We start from the raw sequence: 20,190 nt of genomic DNA, 5'->3' as shown, positions 1-20,190 counted from the left end.
GATTATCATGATGGGCATCTCAAAGTTGCATGTTTCATTTCACAAGGCCCAAAATAAATCATTTTGGTCTTTTAGGCTACTAAATCTGATGAAGATATATGTAATAGCTACCATGAGTGTAATATGGGTAGTATGGGTGTAATGTCTACTTTCTTGTTCTTTAGTGTCAGTTGTCCTGTAGTACAACTATAATAGCTGAGTCACTAGGTCAAATCTTTCTAGGGATACATATATATGTACATAGGGTGTAATTGAAGGAACAACACAGAAAATAATATTCAGAGCCGCCATAAACTTTCTCCATTATTCTTGATGTTGCCTTCAATATCAAGACTATTTCTGTCTTCATGGTATTAGAGCCGAGGCTCGATTCAGCAAGCAAAAAGTGAAAGTTCAAGCTCAAACCTCTTTCCTTTTATTTTCTCATCATAAAGATTGAATTTTTCTGCCTATTTCACTTGTTTTTTTTCTTTTTGCTCTCTTTTCTCAAAAGATTGAACCTTTACTCTCAAGATGTCAAAAATTTCTCTAGCTGATATGCTAAATCCCCTGTATCTTCACCATGGAGATGGGCAGCATTCTGTGACGATTGAGAAGCCGACTGGTGAAGGGAAATAACGAAAATGGAGAAGATCCATGGAAATAAACCTTGCCTCTAAGAGGAAGCTGGGATTTGAGACAGGTCTGATGAAGAAAGATGCATCTGATGATGCAAAAGCTGATCAATGGGATACATGTAACCACATGGTGATAGCATGGCTTACCAACAACATGACTGATTCTATCAAAAGATCTATGATGTCAAAACCACTTTCGATTTGATCTGATTCGATTCGAAACCGATTTAAAAAATATGCGATCAAATTTTAACTTATAAGGACACAATAACTTATTATGAATCAACTCTAAAAATTGATATGAACCGACCTGATCTCCCATACTCAATCTGGACACTCGAATTGACACTCCATCCTACTACTGAATGACAATGCACTAGTTTGGGTGTCCAAATGACTTCCAAGCAATTTGAGCTTCCAAGATTAAAGCCTGCAAAAGATTATCATGGGCATCTCAAGTTCAGTTGCATGTTTAATTTCATGAGGTCCACAATAAACCATTTTGGTCTTAGGCAATTGGATCATGTTTGTTGACCCCAAGTTTTGATGATGACTCAAAGGAACCTAAGCAAATCCATGTTAGTTCAACCTTCGATTTTAGTTGTGATTGATCACATGTTTATGCTACAGAATTCTAGAGTAAGAATGACGCATGGAACAAGTTTAGATCTGCTAAGGAAGGAATAAAGAAGACTATCATAAGACAAGTTCCTTGAGTGAGGAATTGAAGCATCAGAGTTCCTTGAGTGGGGAACTGAAGCTCCAGAGTCAAAGCTAGTCTATTTTATTTATTCTGTATTTTAGGCTTCTTATGTTCATACTAAGTACTTTGATTATTTATAGGATTAAAGTAGATTATATTTTATATGATTAAGATTTTATTTTCCATATTTTAACTTGTTTATTTCGAAAAATATCTTTTAGTTAAAATATCTTTTTGTTAAAAAGATTTTTTGTTTTTACTTAAGCCTATCTTTTGGAAAATAAGATTTTGGAAAATAATTATTTCAACGTACGTTTTACTTTGTCAAAGAGGTTGAGAAATTTAGGGAATAGGGAAACCACTTCCTGTTAAATCGGTTATGCTTGCTGTCCAAGCTCCAACTACTTGCACTTCCTAATTATAAGGAAGTTTTGGCTTAGTGGAGATTGAGGCAACGACATTTTTAACTTCCTCTATTTTCTATAAATTGACTTGGTCTTCTGTTAAGCAAAATACACTTAAGCATTGCAGTATTCTAACTTTCGAAAAGAGTCATAATCCACTTCAGCCCTTGAGTGTCTTTGTACTTAGCATTTAGAGTTAATCTTGAGTTGTATTGGGTTAGAGTTTGGGTAAACTCTAGAGTGTTTATTGCTTTGAATGAAGCAAGGAGAAAAAGAGAGTGTTGAGAGTATTCAACTGGTTGAGGGATCAGTTGAAAGGGAACTTGAGTTCATTGAGGAACTCGAGTTAGAGTCTTAATTTGTAATAGGTTGTTTTCCCTATTATTATTAAGAGTTGAGTTTAAAATCCCGTGTGGTCATGGTTTTTATTCTTGATTAGGGCCAAGAAGTTTTCCACGTAAAATCTCTCTTTGCACTTTAAGTTTTTGTTTACGTTTCTTTTCTAATTCCACAAAAATTACCCTAGTTCCTCTACAATACAATTCACCCCCCTCTTGTATTGTTCATTCGAGTCAACAATGTTACATTATACTCCCTCCGTTTTTATATACTTGCTCCATTTCTCCATGCGCGGAATTTTAAGAAAAATTGGAGAAAGTAATAAAATATGGACGTAGTGGGGTATGTGGAAGAATAAAAAAAAATTGTAAAAAACAAAAGTAGTGGAGAGAATTGGATCAGAGAGAATATGAAATTAATAGAATATGATTCATGATGGGTCCATGATGTGTCTATTTTATATAGTATTTTACCCCCGTCCCTTGGTCATAATTAGTAGTGTTTTTGGCTCTTTAGAGCCACTTTTATTACTAATTGGTGTTTTCTAGTGTTTTCGTAGATTTGGTTGACTTTTGCAGGGATTTATACTTTTTGAGTATTTTTCCGAGATATTTTGGAGCAATCACGAACATTGGAGAAGCACGACCAGATTTTATAGCCCAGGGCCGGTTAGAGCCATCAAACCGGTGATTAAGGGCTTGGTATGTATGATACCGGGGCATTTCGACCGAGTATTCAAGACCCAAAGAGGAAACCCAGATTGGCCCGAAGAATTGGAGCCCAATCGTAGTCCAAATAGTGGCCCAAGAGAGCCGCCCGGCCAAAAAGGCCGGCGCCCGGCCGGGCGGGAGAAGCAAAGGTCGGCGCCCGAAGGCTGGCGCCCGGAGGCGCGCCCGGCCGGGCGAGAGAAGCAAAGGCTGGCGCCCGAAGGCGCGCCCGATCGGGCGGTGCCTCGCCTGATCGGGCGCGTGTATTTCTTAGGAGATGTTTAACGTAGTTTTAATTTGTTTTAATTTAGGATTTTGTACGGAGTATAAATACTCCTCCGTAATACGATTTTAGGACTTCTTCTTCTTCTCCTCTTTACTCTTTCTTTACTCTCTTAATTATTCTCTTAGAATTCTCTCTCTAAACCTTTGTTCTTAATCTACTCTTAATTCCAGATTACTTTTTGGTAACGATTTCTCTTCCCTTAATCTTAGTTGTATATTTTATTCCTTTCATCATGATTTATTTATTGCTTTGATTTGTTTAGTTTCTATTATGTGTGAGTAGTTTTATTTCTAGGGTTTATGGGGATCTAATAAATAATATGAAGGGGTAATTTATTGTTGTTAATTATCAATGTTAGATTAATTTCCTATTGATTGATTTAATGCTCTGTGACTAGATTAGGCCTATCTTTTATGCATGAGTTTGACAATATTGATTCAAGATTCGAGAGATGAGAATTGATGTTTAGGTCTAGTTTCAATAGGCAGGTTAATTTATAAATGGTTAAGTCGAGATTCGAGAGATGAGATTTAATACCGGTAAATTAATTATGTGATTGTAATACGTAGCGAAAGCCCTTTACAATCTGGTTAATTGATGCATTGATGATTGACTATTATTGATTATTGATATTGCATGATAATTTCCTATTGAATTGTTTTAATGTTTTACAATTGCGGCTTGTAAAAGTATAGCAATATTAAATTGATGAATCGAACAGATGTTAATTTGATATTAAAGGCTATTTTCAATAAGAACTTAGATCTAGTAAATTGCGAGAGTCTGTTAGATCTATGTTGATTAATAAATTGCGAGAGCCTGTTAATCATGTTATTTATGCAATGTCAATGATTGATTACTATGTTTTACCCTGGAGTATTATTTATTGGTGAACCTATGCCCTAGATCCTTTTATTTATTATTTTCTCCCTATTCCTATTCTTTGTAGTTTAGTTTCATACTCAATTATAAATATTGGTTACATAGATAATTTAGATTATAATAATTAATTAGGAGTAAAAAGACTTGTTTCCCTGTGGAGATCGACCCTACTTCCCTATCTACTTTAGTTAGAGGACTTAGGAATTATTTTTTATTAGGGGATACGACTTTACCCTGTCAGTCCACTAGATGAGAGAATTTAATTAAATATTGTAAAAGCTTTCCAAATAAGGAAATTGAGCAAGTATTTAAAAACGTCAGGAAAAAGAACTTAAAATGGAGCAAGTATTTAAAAATGGAGGGAGTAAGACTCATCTGGTCTTGTATTAGACTCTTAAGTTAAATGTATGGTCACTATAAAAAAAGCCGCCGCTATAAGGCCAGGCATTCTAGATATATTCAATTTCTTTATACGCTTACAAAGTTATGAGTGTTACTGTAAGAGATAACATCACTCAATTAAATTGTACTTGTGTGCTGGTAATCGCTTAAGATCAAAGTATTCATAACAAATTAAGGAACACACCCTTGATTGAACCATTGTTTTATACCTAAAAGCATCACTTATGGGATATACGATTTTAAATACTCATACACACAACATATCAAAATCATACCCACATTCGCTCGCAAATGCGATAGTATAACCGCATGCGTGCCATCATATCTACTCACGATCGAGAATTCATAAACAAGTTAAAATAATAGCCAATTAGAGCCTTACACGTGGCAATCCAACTCGGCCCCCATGGCCAATTAGAGCCTTATACGTGACAATTCAACTAGAAGTTCTTTCAAAATAATGGGGCTTGAAAGCTCATGAAATGAGTTTACCTTGGAAAACAACGACTTTCGTAACAATTATTACTCGAGTATTAGACATTCAATCAGAGTATTAATTCTTTTAGATTATAAAACCTAAGAGCACGCCATCCTGTGCAGGAATAAATACATACTCCACCCAATTATTGATGAGACATGTTACGTTATTATATATAACGAGGCTTTGCTCATATAATGTTTTAACATTTCTATACTCTCTGTATCAAAATTTATCTTATTTCGGGGACTAACTTGTTCATTGGAGGAGGATATTCGAACCACGTGGATATTCTTTGTTTTCCATGTGGACGCTCGAGAGCTTGTGACATTCCAATCGTGGTCTTTTAAGAGACATAAAAAAAAAACCACTAAATTTTGGGGACTGAAAAGAACAATATAGTCTGCCTTCTTTACAAAGGAATAAAAAATCATTTTCTTTTTCATAAAAACAATTGTCACTTTAAGAAAATTGTTTTCCACCTATTAACAAAATAGCAAAGAAAAAAAGGAGAAAATGACGAAGGAAGATCTTTTTCATAAAAATAAGACGGAGCGAGCCTTTGGGTGGCTTTCTAAAAGAAGATGTGTACTCTAATTAACTTGAGTTTGTCTCTTTATTTAAAGAATGAGTTTCGAAGAATAGAGCTTCTGATTAGGCATTTTTTGCAAGTGGTATCTAAAGAGTGCAAATTAATTATAAACATTAATTTTCATCTTAATAATTGTTGGCAATTATCACTAAAAGGTACTAAAATCATATGTGATTTCATTTTTAAATTATTGAAATCCGAATCTTAATTTCCTTATTTTGATAGTGTGAGAATCACATATTTCCTTTCATGTGTGTGCGTTATGTTTTATATAGCGTGAATTGTGTGATCAATTCATAATAACACAGGTAGAAGAATGTGAATAGAGCGTTTTCTTAAAAACTCTCTCTTTTTTTCTTCACAAAAGTTCTCCAAAAACACAAAGAGGCAATTGAAGTAAAAGCAGCAAAATCTAAAACATTAGGTTTTCGATCGCCGGAGTAAAATTTACAAATTGAGGATCAATAAAACCGATGAACATTTTAAGGTAATTGTTTTTCTCTTAATCAATTTCATAAACCTAAAAGTAAAAGATTGATTGAATCTAGTTTTACCCTGAATCAAGAGCACCAGACTATTCAATTCATGGCGACGACTCAAATTGGAATTCGGTGGTTCATTGATTTTGTGGACTTTTTCTCTTTTGTGTGTGGTTTTTTTTTTATTATTTAAAAAAAAAAAAAGAGTTTTCCCTCCTTGTATCAGATTTAAGCATATTTTGGTTTTCCCTATTTTCTATAGAATGATCAGAGAAGTTTTCAATATTAAAAACAAAATAATCCTTAAAAAATATAATTATAATTAAGATTTGATTGAATAAGACAGAATAGGAGATAAAAAGGAACGGGTAGAAGGAGAAGAAAAGTGATGACAAAGAAGGAGATCGAGAAAATAATCGGCATTTTAATGGGGTAGTAGGATATCTTATTTCAATTTACATCTACTTGTATTTAATTTATAAGATATATATGAAGCAAAATTATTCTGATTTCTTATGCATGGAAATAGCTAGAATAGATTAACCCCCCCCCCCCCCAATCTTGGCTATGTACATCAATATTGTTATGTTGATTGAAGCACTTTCACTATGTGAATTGGATAAGAGGTGGACAATCCACACATGCACAATATCACTACAGTCCAACCTACTTGCTTGTGTCCATGATGTGTAACTATTTTGGATTTGTGGTTTATAAGTAATTGAGAATTAATTTTGTATAAGGTTCTTCGCTTTAATTACAAGTGTTGCGCATATTTATCATCTCTAATAATTTACTCCAAATTATTCTACGTTACTTTAGTTTTGTTGATAGTTTAGATTGTGTAGTGTTTGTTAAGTCTAAATACTTTTTTTCCCTTTTAGTATTTCTTTTATTTTATTTACGACCATTTAATTTATTGAGCAATTTGACGGATGTTGAACTAAATAAATTTTGAGGGTGTGGTTTAGATTGTGTTGTAGCATAGAAAGGAAAAGGTTAAATTCTCATAATATTTGCAAGGTATAACCCTCCTAATTTTACAATAATTGAAATAACTAATTTAGCCATAACTACAATTAGATAAGATCTATGACAATGAAATTTTAAGGGCGTGGTTTAGATTGTTGATGTGTCTATTTTATATAGTATTTTACCCCCGTCCCTTGGTCATAATTAGTAGTGTTTTTGGCTCTTTAGAGCCACTTTTATTACTAATTGGTGTTTTCTAGTGTTTTCGTAGATTTGGTTGACTTTTGCAGGGAATTATGCTTTTGGAGTATTTTCCCGAGATATTTTGGAGCAATCACGAGCATTGGAGAAACACGACCAGATTTTATAGCCCAGGGCCGGTTAGAGCCATCGAACCGGTGATTAAGGGCTCGGTATAGGTGATACCGGAGCATTTGGACCGAGTATTCAAGACCCAAAGAGGAAACCCAGATTGGCCCGAAGAATTGGAGCCCAATCGTAGTCCAAATAGTGGCCCAAGAGAGCCGCCCGGCCAAAAAGGTTGGCGCCCGGAGGCGCGCCCGGCCGGGCGAGAGAAGCAAAGGCTGGCGCCCGAAGGCGCGCCCGATCGGGCGGTGCCTCGCCCGATCGGGCGCTTTAGTTTTAATTTGTTTTAATTTAGGATTTTGTACGGAGTATAAATACTCCTCCGTAATACGATTTTAGTATCATCTCTTCTTCTTCTCTTTACTCTTTCTTTACTCTCTTAATTATTTTCTTAGAATCCTTTCTCTCAACTTTTGTTCTTAATTCTACTCTTAATTCCAGATTACTTTTTGGTAACAATTTCTTCCCATTTCTTCCCCTTTAACTTCAGTTATTTTATTTGCTTCCTTGATTATGCTTTTATTTATTTATTTGATTAGTTTAGATTTAATTATGTGTGAGTAGTTTTATTTCTAGGGTTTATGGGGATCCTTAAATAATATGAAGGGGTAATTTATTGTTGTTGATTATCAATGCTAGATTAATTTCCTATTGATTGATTTAATGCTCTGTGACTAGATTAGGCCTATCTTTTATGCATGAGTTTGACAATATTGATTCAAGATGCGAGAGATGAGAATTGATGTTTAGGTCTAGTTTCAATAGGCAGGTTAATTTATAAATGGTTAAGTCGAGATTCAAGAGATGAGATTTAATACCGATAAATTAATTGTGTGATTGTAATACGTAGCGAAAGCCCTTTACAATCTGGTTAATTGATGCATTGATGATTGACTATTATTGATTATTGGTATTGCATGATAATTTCTTATTGAATTGTTTTAACGTTTTACAATTGCGGCTTGTAAAAGTATAGCAATATTAAATTGATGAATCGAGCAGATGTTAATTTGATATTAAAGGCTATTTTCAATAAGAACTTAGATCTAGTAAATTGCGAGAGCCTGTTAGATCTATGTTGATTAATAAATTGCGAGAGCCTGTTAATCATGTTATTTATGCAATGTCAATGATTGATTACTATGTTTTACCCTGGAGTATTATTTATTGGTGAACCTATGCCCTAAATCCTTTTATATATTGTTTCTCCCTATTCCTATTCTTTGTAGTTTAGTTTCATACTCAAACATAAATATTGGTTACTTAGATAATTTAGATTATAATAATTAATTAGGAGTAAAAAGACTTGTTTCCCTGTGGAGATCGACCCTACTTCCCTATCTACTTTAGTTAGAGGATTTAGGTATTTACTTTTGATTAGGGGATACGACTTTACCCTGTCAATTGTGTTGTAGCATAGAAAGGAAAATGTGAAAATTTCATAATATTTGCAAGTTATAACCCTCTTATTATAAAGTACTCCCTTCGTTTTTTTTATATGCATCACTTGGAAATGCACATAGTTTTAGGAGATAAATATAATATTGTGAGTGGATGAATAAATTATTATAATAAAAGTATGATGGAGACTATGAAAGAGAAAGTATGTGAGAGAGAATAGATATTTTATTATTTAAGTGGGGACATAGAAGAGAGAGAAATGATAAAATAATTTGAGTGGGGTTTAAAGTAAGAGAGAGAAATAATAAAATATAGTATAAATTTACCAAATATAGAAGTGATGCATATAAAAAAAAGGAAAATGCTATACATAGCCCTAAGGGCTACATATAAACATTTAATTTACTCTTGAAAATTGTTTAAATTTAGAAAATCATGACAAAAACACACTAATTACACCGATCTGCGCGTGTTTTTGTCATGAATTTCTAACTTTATACATTTTTCAAGAGTAAATTCAATGCTTATATATAGACCTAAGGGCTATGTATAGAATTACCCTAAAAAAAACACCCATAAAAGGAAAGTGATGCATATAAAAAAAACGGAGGGAGTATTGTGCTATAAGTGATAACTAATCTTACCCTTAACTATTTTGCAGTTTATAAAAGGTGTATATATGATAAGATTACAAATGATGAAAACCTGAAGTTTTGTCATGTGTGTAACGTAGAATTGAGCACCGCACCTCTTAGTAAAATCAGGTACCATATTCCGTATTTATTTATTGAAGTTAGCTTGCTTGTTTAACTCCATTATTAGATATGTCCCCTAAAAATGTTTGCTATAATTACTCATAAAGTAGCCTCCATTCTAACCTAATAATGGTATAAACAAATTTTAATTAAGTCATTTAATTTGTTATGTTGAATGGAGAAGAGACGATAACAATTACTCAAATTTTAAAAAGAGTAATTATCTTTATTTTTTTTAATTTACAGATATTCAATTCAATATCCTTGATTTTGAATTAGTAAAGAAACAAAGTGACAAAAAAAAAATTATGATGAAGGGAGTACATATATCAAATTATACTGTTCTGCCCAATAACCTTAGGTCCTTAACCCATTTTTTCATTTTGGTGTGTTTGAAATTACTTGCCCAACTTATCATAAATGCTTAACTTTTTTGTTTTTTTGTCTTTTTTTTTTTTTTTATTTAAAGAATGTGATGTTAATTTGCGGAAAAATTAATTTAATATGGAGGTCGGGGGATAATATCATAAAATTACAAAATTAAATTATTATCGTATTTACTTTGCTTGTTTCTTAAGTAATACATGTTTTATAAATTCAAACTATCATTGATTATTTTTTAAAAAAAAATACTACTCCGCAGTAAATCTATATAACAAAATGGAATTGTGAAAGGGTATTTGATGTGAGAAGTCTATTTTGTCAAAATGACTGTCATTTTTATAATATTTGTAATAATTACACTCAAGATAAAAATAAAATAAAAAAAACCCCTTCATATATGGTTGTAACATCCTATTTTGAATTACGATTTTATATATATATATATATATACACACACACACACACACTTTAAATTACAGGATTGACAATAGTTTACAAGTTTTGTGTGACAAATTATTAGCATAAGCTAGGCAGAAATACAAGGAGATGCATTCAAAGTTACCAGCTCGTCGAAATGTGCAAAAGAAAAGAAAAGAAACATCACTTTCTTCCATGGTAACTGATAGTTTACCAAATCACAATAACACCACAAGAAAACGTTCAAAGCTTAATAGGACTGCATGGAAGTGTACTCCAACACTTAACAACAATGAGCCAAGTAAAAAAGGTGAACAATCCTGTCACAAGAATGAAACATCTTCATCAAACCCTCCAACAGAGAACGTTATACTCCAACAAAATCAGGTATAATAATGTATTATATGATTTTTACTACAAGTTTTATTTGCTTGGTTTTTTTGCCATGTCATGAAATGTCTCTAGTTTCTTTTTTTGCCTATATGAGTTGATTCTCACCTTTTCCAATGGATCGTATACAAAGTATGTTATCTTTGGTTTATATTATCAATCAAAAGTAATATTTACGAATTACGTTTGTTTTTGTTTTTGCACAACTAATTTTTATTAATCATAATTTTTTTTTAATTATTAGATTTGACTTTGTATGAGTTACATCATATTTTAGCTTTAATTATACATAGCAATTTTTAAAAGCGAAAATAAGTACCCTATATCTAGTTAGTGTTGTCATCTTATTCTTACTTTCCTAACAAAATATTATATATTTTTGTCTTCTTTTGGGGCTTGATTTTATATGATGCAAATCAACATTCTTAGTATAAGTAAATAGTTGTATGTTACCCAATACACCAATACTAGTCTATTAACCAATTTCTATTAAAAATAAATAAATAAAATAATACAAGTCTATTTACCAAATTTACTTGGAATTAGAGTTATGGTAGGATGATACATACAAGAGTTTAAGAGTTTCAACTTTCAATGTTCTCTAATGTGTTATTGCTTTTATCCCAAGCATCTTGTAAATATTTGTGTTATTGACTTGATTACCAAAATTGATGCAAATCAAGGTTGAAAGCTTGGTTGATTAAAATAATTTTTTACTAATCACCTTTGATTTTATAATTTGAAAGGAACATAGACTAATCAACAAAAGTTATAGTCCTAACTTTATCCACATGTTTCGATAGAAGTTTTAAATGGATATACACATGTCCTGTGAAAATCATGTATACAAGATAATTGTTCATTCCATATGTATGGTTTGATTTACACTAGTCTTTCATCATTTCCCTTCAAGATCATATATATATATTTTCATTTTCTTGAGTAATCATATGCATTTAAAAAAAATAACTTTCTCTCTAACTAAAGATTTTTGTTACTGAGTTATCTAATAAGCAGGTTAACGATGAAGATATAACAATTGCTAATAGAAGACCACAAAGAAATCCGTTGTTTAACTTAAACAAACCTCCAAATGTCATTATGCTTGATGAAGATGAAAGCAATCTAGAGTCTATCACGAAGAATGTGAGTAATGTTCTAAAAACTTCCCACATTATGTAGCATGTTTACTTAAAGTTCATTTAACTTTCACTTAATTTTATTTTGGCAAACCCCATATCTTGCATTACTTCACATTATTACACTTTTTTTTGCACTATTTCTCTTACGTTTTTACACATTATTCTTTCGCCCACTCAGATTTTTATACTCTCTCTTACTTAGTCTACTTTTATACCCACATACTACACTCTTTCTCTAGACCAATTGCATAAATTTCCATGAAAAAACATGTTAAGAATAAATAGGAAAATAGTTACCATTATATTATGAACCATAAATATAATTACTGAGAAAATGTGACAATTAATTCTGCACATATATAAAATACTTCATTCATATTTGCATTGCTATTGTTTTTAGCTTATTTTTATTTCCTCTTCAACAAGAACTTCAATTTATATGTAATTTTCAAACGATAGTTAAGAAAATCTTGACTTGTAATCATGTAACCAGGACACCAATCAAATCAATGCTGAAGAAGAAATTACAAATGCTGAAGATGTAATTACAAATGCTGAAGATGAAATTACATATGCAACAAAAATAAAAGAAGCTAATTTCAACGAGCCCCTAAATAATATGTTTACAGATGAAGAGCTTGCACAAATTATACTTGATCTTAATAAGAATGTTAATTCTATTCGTGACTCGAAGGGCAAAGGTAAAGAAATTGTAGCACCAACATCCTATGATCTTAACAAGAAAGATGTTAGTACTATTTGTGAATCGAAGGGAAAAGGTAAAGAAATTGTAGCACCAACATCTTATCATCATAACAAGAATGATGTTAGTACTATTCGTGATTCAAAGAGCAAAGGTACAGAAATTGTACCACCAACATCCTATGATCTTAACAAGAAGAATGTTAGAGCTACTCGTGATTCGAAGGGCAAAGGTAAAGAAATTGTAGCTTTTAATCCACAAGATAATAAGGGGAAGACAAAGAAAATAGTTGACAATGAAGAGAAACCTGTAAACCTTAGACCTGCTAGGAAGATTGAAAAGTGATGTCAGCCAAAGATGGCAAAGCCTCAGATTGCAACCTCATTATGTCCGATTTCGGAATTACCACCACTGATTCAAGTACCAGAACCGAAGCTACCAAATGAAGACGAAGTAGTGAATATTACATCAGAGCGACCAAAGGCGAACGATAAAGTTCGTTTCAAGTTATCTCCTTCTGAAGGCGGGTAAGATCATACTCTGTTTAGCAAAAATTTAAAAATTTATTCATTAGATTTGGGTTGATTTATAAGTTATTTTATTAATGATAGGAATGGAGGCATACTACCACCATTGACAAGCCCCCATATTCTTGTGTGGTAAGTATTTGACTTATATCATGCATTACTTTTTGATAAAAATGTTTATTTTCTTGATAATGTAGTTCTTCATCGTTTCCTCATCATGTCATGAAAATATTCATTCATTTGTATAACACATTCATTCATGAGAACAAAAAATATCAGATGAGTAAAAATCCACGCATCCATAGGTGCACCTACCTACCTCTATATGCACCCGGGTGTATGCAAAAAGGTGCCGTCAAGAAAGAGCTATTCATGCGTGTATATAATAGATTATTAACTAATAGTATAAAATACCCTTTACTTAGCTTCCCAATTTATTGTGCTGAATAATGTTGATATATTACAAAAGTTTAGAAGATAAGTTGATATTTGATTATCATTGTTATCATACAATAAAAGTATGATGAGTAGATTTGATGGGGCTTGGGTGTAATGAATTTAATTTGTTTTTAATTGATTTCTTAAGAGAACTTTCAATAGTAAATCTATCATAAATAGTGTTTTGGATATTTGATGCTAAAGTGTGAGGTAAAATAGGGAATCTATCATTGACAATTATCAAAATGAGTCACGAAATCAACTTATAAATAGTGATGTAAAAATAGTGAGTCTATCATTGGCAATTAGTATTAGCAAAGATAGTGATTTCATTTATTATTTATATCTTATGGTTAATATAATCTAGAGACATGATATGTTGTATTATTGTTTTTTGTAAGGGATCAAGGGATAACAATTGATAAAGTCCAGCTGTTTATTGCAACCAAACTCAATCTGGAGAAGGAAGAGGTATGCCATGTTTATTACCTTCTTTTAAACTCATTGATCAAGTAGAACTTCATTCATAGCCAGACATCATAGTTATTGTTTTAGGAGGGAGACTGCTGGGTGTAATAGTAGAAGATGTCGCCTCACATCCTCAAGGTGCAAGGTTTGATCCTCATAATATAAGCAACAAAACCCACCCCATAACCCCTTTAGGCCATTAATAGCTAGCTAGGTTTATAGGAGTTTTCAACTAGGATCTGATTGACCTTACTATGTAAATTAAATCATAGTTATTGTTGTACATACCTTTGAGATATGCTTGTACTATACATGATATAATTACATATGAGTAATTAGTAGGATATATGAACTAATTAACAATAAATGATTGCAAAAAAAAAAAAAAAAAAAAAAAAAAAAAAGTAGAAGAAGAAGAAGAAGATTGCATAATATGTATAGTTGCATTGCAATCATCCTAGAATTAGTTATGCATAATTATAATAGTATAAATATGCTAATTATGTAAACTCTTACATTAGGTACATATATTGACACTCAAATGTTCCTAGAGCAAAAGAATGAATAGCTTAGAAAATTTATTGGTAAATGAGTACATGACAATACAACATGTTATTAACACACCCCAATTTAGATATATTTTGCTAAATTTATAAAAAGTGAAAACTAATTATCAATTTCATCCGGACAAAGTAAGTTCATTCATGTTGACATAAAGTTAGCAGGGTAGTCACTAGTCGGTAAAAACTTGCATTCAAGTTTCACCCCATATTGTGAAATATGTAAAATCTTGCTTATGATCTTGGTATAATGGCAGGTTATAAAGCATATATTCATCATTATATATTTATTATTTGAACATATATACTATATATGAATGTCATATGAAATGATTTAACATTAGTAAATTATTAATGTGATGTAGATAGAAGTTATATTAAAAGGGTATCCACTGATGTCTCCAACAACAATGACACTTCATAGTCTTCAAAAAGTTTGGAAGAATCTCAAGCAATCAAATACATAGAAGGAAGGACAGCCACCTGAAGAAGAGTGTGTGCTTAGTTTTACTTATACTCAATCGAGTTTTGTGGGCTAATTTATTTCAAATGTTTTTAGATTTTATGCCCAAATTGTTTTATGCTTTGGAACTTGAATTTATAATCCAAGGTCATTTGGAAAATGCCCTTGATGTGTGTGTGTGTTTTTTTTATTTCATGGATATGCTCTTGGAATTATGTTTAATAACTCTCTTGAATTATGAGACTAAACTTTATTTGATTTGTGTGGCACATGTTTTGAAATTATTTTACATTGTTTGAAGTTATGTAGAAAGATTTGCGTATCACAAGTTCACCATGAAGTAGTGGGATTAGCCAGCCTTCACTAGAGATACACTGGGGTGGAAATTTCTTAACTGTTTCTCCCCACTTCTTACAGATATAGTACGCTAACCTAACAGGGTTAATATATGAAAGGTTTCAAATCGATAGGTGGGCCCTCTCCATACCAAAAAAACAAATCTAAACACTCATAGTACTTGCACGAGTAATTATTGTTTCGGGTGTTTTTTGGAATTCCTCGGGATACTGGTCGCGCTCTCCAGACAATGAGACTTGGACACCTGCAAAATGAACGAATATTCCTTTATCGGAATATTCGCCTCCGACGATCAAGTTAGAGATCTGAAACGGAAAAGGCTAAAGAGAGAAAGTAGAGAGAAGTTGGAGCTATTTAATGCTTTTTTCTTGTAATGTCGTAATCCACCCCTCCCATCATAAATGATTGGGGTATTTATAGGGGTGGGAGTTTGTGTCCCTTTAGGGTTTGTACCCTAAAATTCCGTGACGTGATTGGCTGTGCAATCACGCGATGCCACATGTAATATGGGGGCGCCGTTTTGCGGCTTTCATGAAGATCTCTCGGGATTTGGGCCATGATGTAATAAGGCCTTTTTAATGCTGATTTCAAGGGCTCTTTATGCCTTGGACACGCGGCATCTTCCCATAGTGACACGTGTCACCCTTTGATTGGGCCACATGTCGCTACGGGATTGGTCCACGTAGATGGGGTACTTTTACCCTAAACAATATAATTATGGTAATTAAAGTTCTTGAAAAAAATGTTTGGACGATACCATAATAAGCATGGACGATGGTGAATTATGAGAGTTTGCATAACCTAATACCAATGAACTCATGTACAACTATAATGATTCTTAGTATAAAAAGGGATTGTATAATACCATATTTTAATTTCATTTGCTAAACAATAGCCTAATTATCATTAGGAACTAAGCTAAGTTTGATCTAGTGGAAAGGAGAGCACTTTCCAACCATGAGATTAGAGGTTCAATCCCCACTAGTGACAATTTGTGGAGTGGGATTCCCTTACCCCCCACCCCCACTCTCCTAAATTGTCTAGCCTGCTAGTGAGGGGTTTTGGCTTGTTAGATCCATTCATCTTATCTACCATATATATATATATATACTTCCTTCATTTCTTTTTAGTTGACATGTTTCTTTAGTCACGTTTGCCAATGCACTTATTCAATCATTAATATCTTTAATTATCGATAAGCAAAAATTATGAAAAGTTGATATTTTGAAAGTATATAACGTGACGATTCTAATAAGATCACACATGACTATATTTTTCATTACGTATAAAGCACAAAACACGGTTATAGGGAGGTGTGTGAATAGTACTAAAGTCAAAACGTGTCAACTAAAAAAAACGGAGGTAGTACAACATTGGGAGTCAACAATGTGTTATGTGTACTTCACATATATATAATTTTGGGAAATTCTCTTTGGTACTCTCCAATTTTATACAATTCTCAGTGGTAAATAAAGTTTTATGAAATTATCTTTGGTGCTCACTAATTACTCTTACCAATTCAATGGTGACATTATGACATAAATATGCAATTACAAGCTAACTCTAGTTAAATAATGACATATTGACTAATATAACCCTATTAATAAAATAAAAAAATAAAAAACAAACCCAGCCACCCCAACCCAAATCCCACTGCCAGCCCCCCTCCCCTGCCAGCGGCGGCCGGCGCCATCCAGCGACCCCTGCTTCCCTCTCTCCTCCACCCACGACACCCCACCCTCCCCTAAAACCCTCCTGTTTCCTTCAATTTCGTCCAAAAATTCACTCGAAAACCCAGCTTGAATAATCGTCTTCTTCAACCTTTCTCTCTCCTCCATTGCCTTCTTGATTTTCGTCCCTAATTACGATAATTGTTCTTCAGAGGTTGGTTGATTAATCAAGTTTCAATCAATTCACAAACTCCGCCGCCGCCGCCGCCCAATGGCGGATCTAAGAAGGCACAAAGGGTAGCACATGCTACCCCTTAAAAAAAAAAAAAAAAAGAAAAAGAAAATTGCTTATCAAAGAGACCTGTTATTTGGACAGGTGGTCTCTTTGATTCAGCCATAACCTCCGTGTCTCCGTACCAATTCTAGTTGGTTCTAACTAAAGAGACCTGTTTTGTGTAACAACAGGTCTCTTAGGTTATTTTTTTCTTTTATATTTTTTTATAACATGTTGTGGCTTATTTTTTATTTTTGCTTTTGCTTCTACTTTATATGTTTGCATAGTTAATTATGTGTTCAACTAATTTTATTTTGATGTCTTTCTTTTAAGTTATGAAAAATCAAATACTAGAATTTATCATTTTTAAACTATAAAATAAATATATACTCATTACTCATACTTTAATTATTTTTTATTCATTGGATAATCGTATATGATACCAATCATATTTTTTTTTAAATGAGTAGCTTATAATTCTTCGAAACTCCTTCATTTGACGAAATTCTTCCCAATTTATTGCACTTTTATTTCAATACACATATTTAGTAAGTAATTTATTTACTATCGAATAGAATTTTATATGAGTAAAACAATTAAGAAAATTTATAGTATATAGTAGTATAATTTACCATACATATACAAAGTAGTTTTCAAACTTATGATATACGGAGACAACGGTAAACATAGAAAGATAATCTATTGAACATATAAAGTACTTTTTAATTTGATCATTGTATTATATTGATAACTAGAATATAAATAATTCCATATTTGTAAAATGAAAATTTATCAAACAAAACAAATCTTAAAATTTAAAGGCTAATTAACGCTAATATATATAATAACTCGTTTTTACCCTTTTTTTCTATTATTGTTTAATGGCTAAATGTTACCCCTACTTAAAATTCCTGGATCCGCCACTGTCGCCGCCCAGAAACCACCTGCTTCATTCTCCTAATCATTCGCTCATGAAAATGCCAATATTGGTTTAATTTCTCCTAATTCTTCACCTCGGTACTTGAATAATAAAATTAAGGGGATAAATCCTTCAAATGCTATGCTTCTGGATTCAATCCACATCAATTCAAGGTTTCTTATGATTTTTATGGGTGGTGGGCTCGTCGCCGGCGTCGGGGTTGTACGTGGGTAGACCGGGGCTGGCTGGGTTGGGGGAGGGGGAGAAGTGTGTGGTTTTGTTTTTTGAAATAGGGGTATTTTAGACATTTCTCTTTTGCCTCCCTTTTAATATATACATTAACCATGGTTAATATTTCTTTAAAATGCTTAAGTAATGTTACCACTGAATTACTTATACAAATTTTAGATTACCAAAGATAATTTGAAATTTTAGTGTTTACCGTTGAGAAAAAAATAAAGTTGAAGAGTACCATTGAGAATTTCCTTATAATTTTTTAATTAGTAAGATACGAGGGGTAGGTGTCCCCCACCATATCACAGGAATGGGGAAATGAGGATCGAAGTCTTAAGTTACATGTATGGTCACTATAAAAATAGTCGCCGCTATAAGGCCAGACATTCTAGATATATTCAATTTCTTTATACGCTTACAAAGTCATTAGTGTTATTGTAAAAGATTACATCACTCAATTAAATTGTACTTGTGTGCTGGTAATCATCGCTTAAGATCAAAGTATTCATAACAAATTAAGGAACACACCCTTGATTGAACCATTGTTTTATACCTAAAAACATCACTTATGGGATATACGAATTTAAATACTCATACACACAACATATCAAAATCATACCCACATTCGCTCGCAAATGCGATAGTATACCCACATGCGTGCCATCCTATCTACTCACGATCGAGAATTCATTAAAATGAATTGCATGTGTAAGTGCAACAACTATACCAAACCAATATACCATCGAGATATTAAAGCGTGTAGTACTATAATGCTAAGGACACAAATTCCGATGTTTGATTGAGAACCAAAGAAGAAAGAAAAGGTAGAAAAGTATGAAAAAAACGAAGGTGCAGTCATGTTATCTAACAAAAAAGAAACTCTTGGGTCAGGCTTCTTTTCTAGCGAAGGCAACATTCACTTTGCTTTAACAAAGAGGATCTTCCTAAGTTGTTAGTACTTAGTACCAGTATGTACTGAAATTTGGCACTAAATTCAAGAGGATCATCTTCTGTTCCACAAAGCTAAATATTGGCCCAGCTGCCCTCATATATATCTTGAATACACCTTTTGTAGTGACATTATTTTGCAAAAGAGTGAAAGACTATTCTCTCTGTTTCATTTTATTTGCTTTATTATTAGGGCATGTTCTCATATATTTATTTTCAGTTCAGTTCAGCTTTTAAAATCCTCTTCTTATAAAATATCCATTTTAATTCAATTCAGCTCAATTTAGTTCAGTCAATAAAAACAGGCCCTTAGTCCGTACTGTGTAAATTTTAATGGGGTAGAGTTGTGAAAGAAAGTTTGTGCAAATAAGACAAGACAGAGGAGGTACTCGTTGATATGGCATAAATATTAAATACAATGAAGTATTGTTATAGTTTGAATAACTCGATACTAACCTAAAAAAGATTGACCTAATTTAATTCAAGATTTATACGGTTTATGACTAAAGTGTTTTTTTTTTTTTTAATTTTTTTTTCCTTATAAAAAAAATAAAATTGTGTACTTCAAAGCAATTAACAATAAATTTCAATATGAATTAATCTAATGACCTACACTCGATCCATTATTTATTATGAATGGCTCATACATTATTATGACCAATTCATTCAACTTGAACTAAATCGAATTTGAATGATATGTTTAACTCTTCAAGTCTCTTTTATATAACATGTTGAATTATTCAAAAGTAGATAAACCCTACATGTACTTAATTTAAGAGTATACTTAATCTTGGTTTTCTAATCATGTTCCCTTGACTAATAGCTAGCAAACATTTCATACTTTAGCAATAATTAAGCAGTCGTTTCTTTTAATGTATGTACACAAATACTAGCAAACATTTTATGCTTTAGC

The sequence above is a fragment of the Chenopodium album genome, chromosome 3, assembly GCF_948465745.1.
Source record: "Chenopodium album chromosome 3, dcCheAlbu1.1, whole genome shotgun sequence".
NCBI lineage: Eukaryota > Viridiplantae > Streptophyta > Magnoliopsida > Caryophyllales > Amaranthaceae > Chenopodium > Chenopodium album.
The sequence above is the reverse complement of the archived record's forward strand: the minus strand, read 5'-3'. Positions refer to the sequence as shown.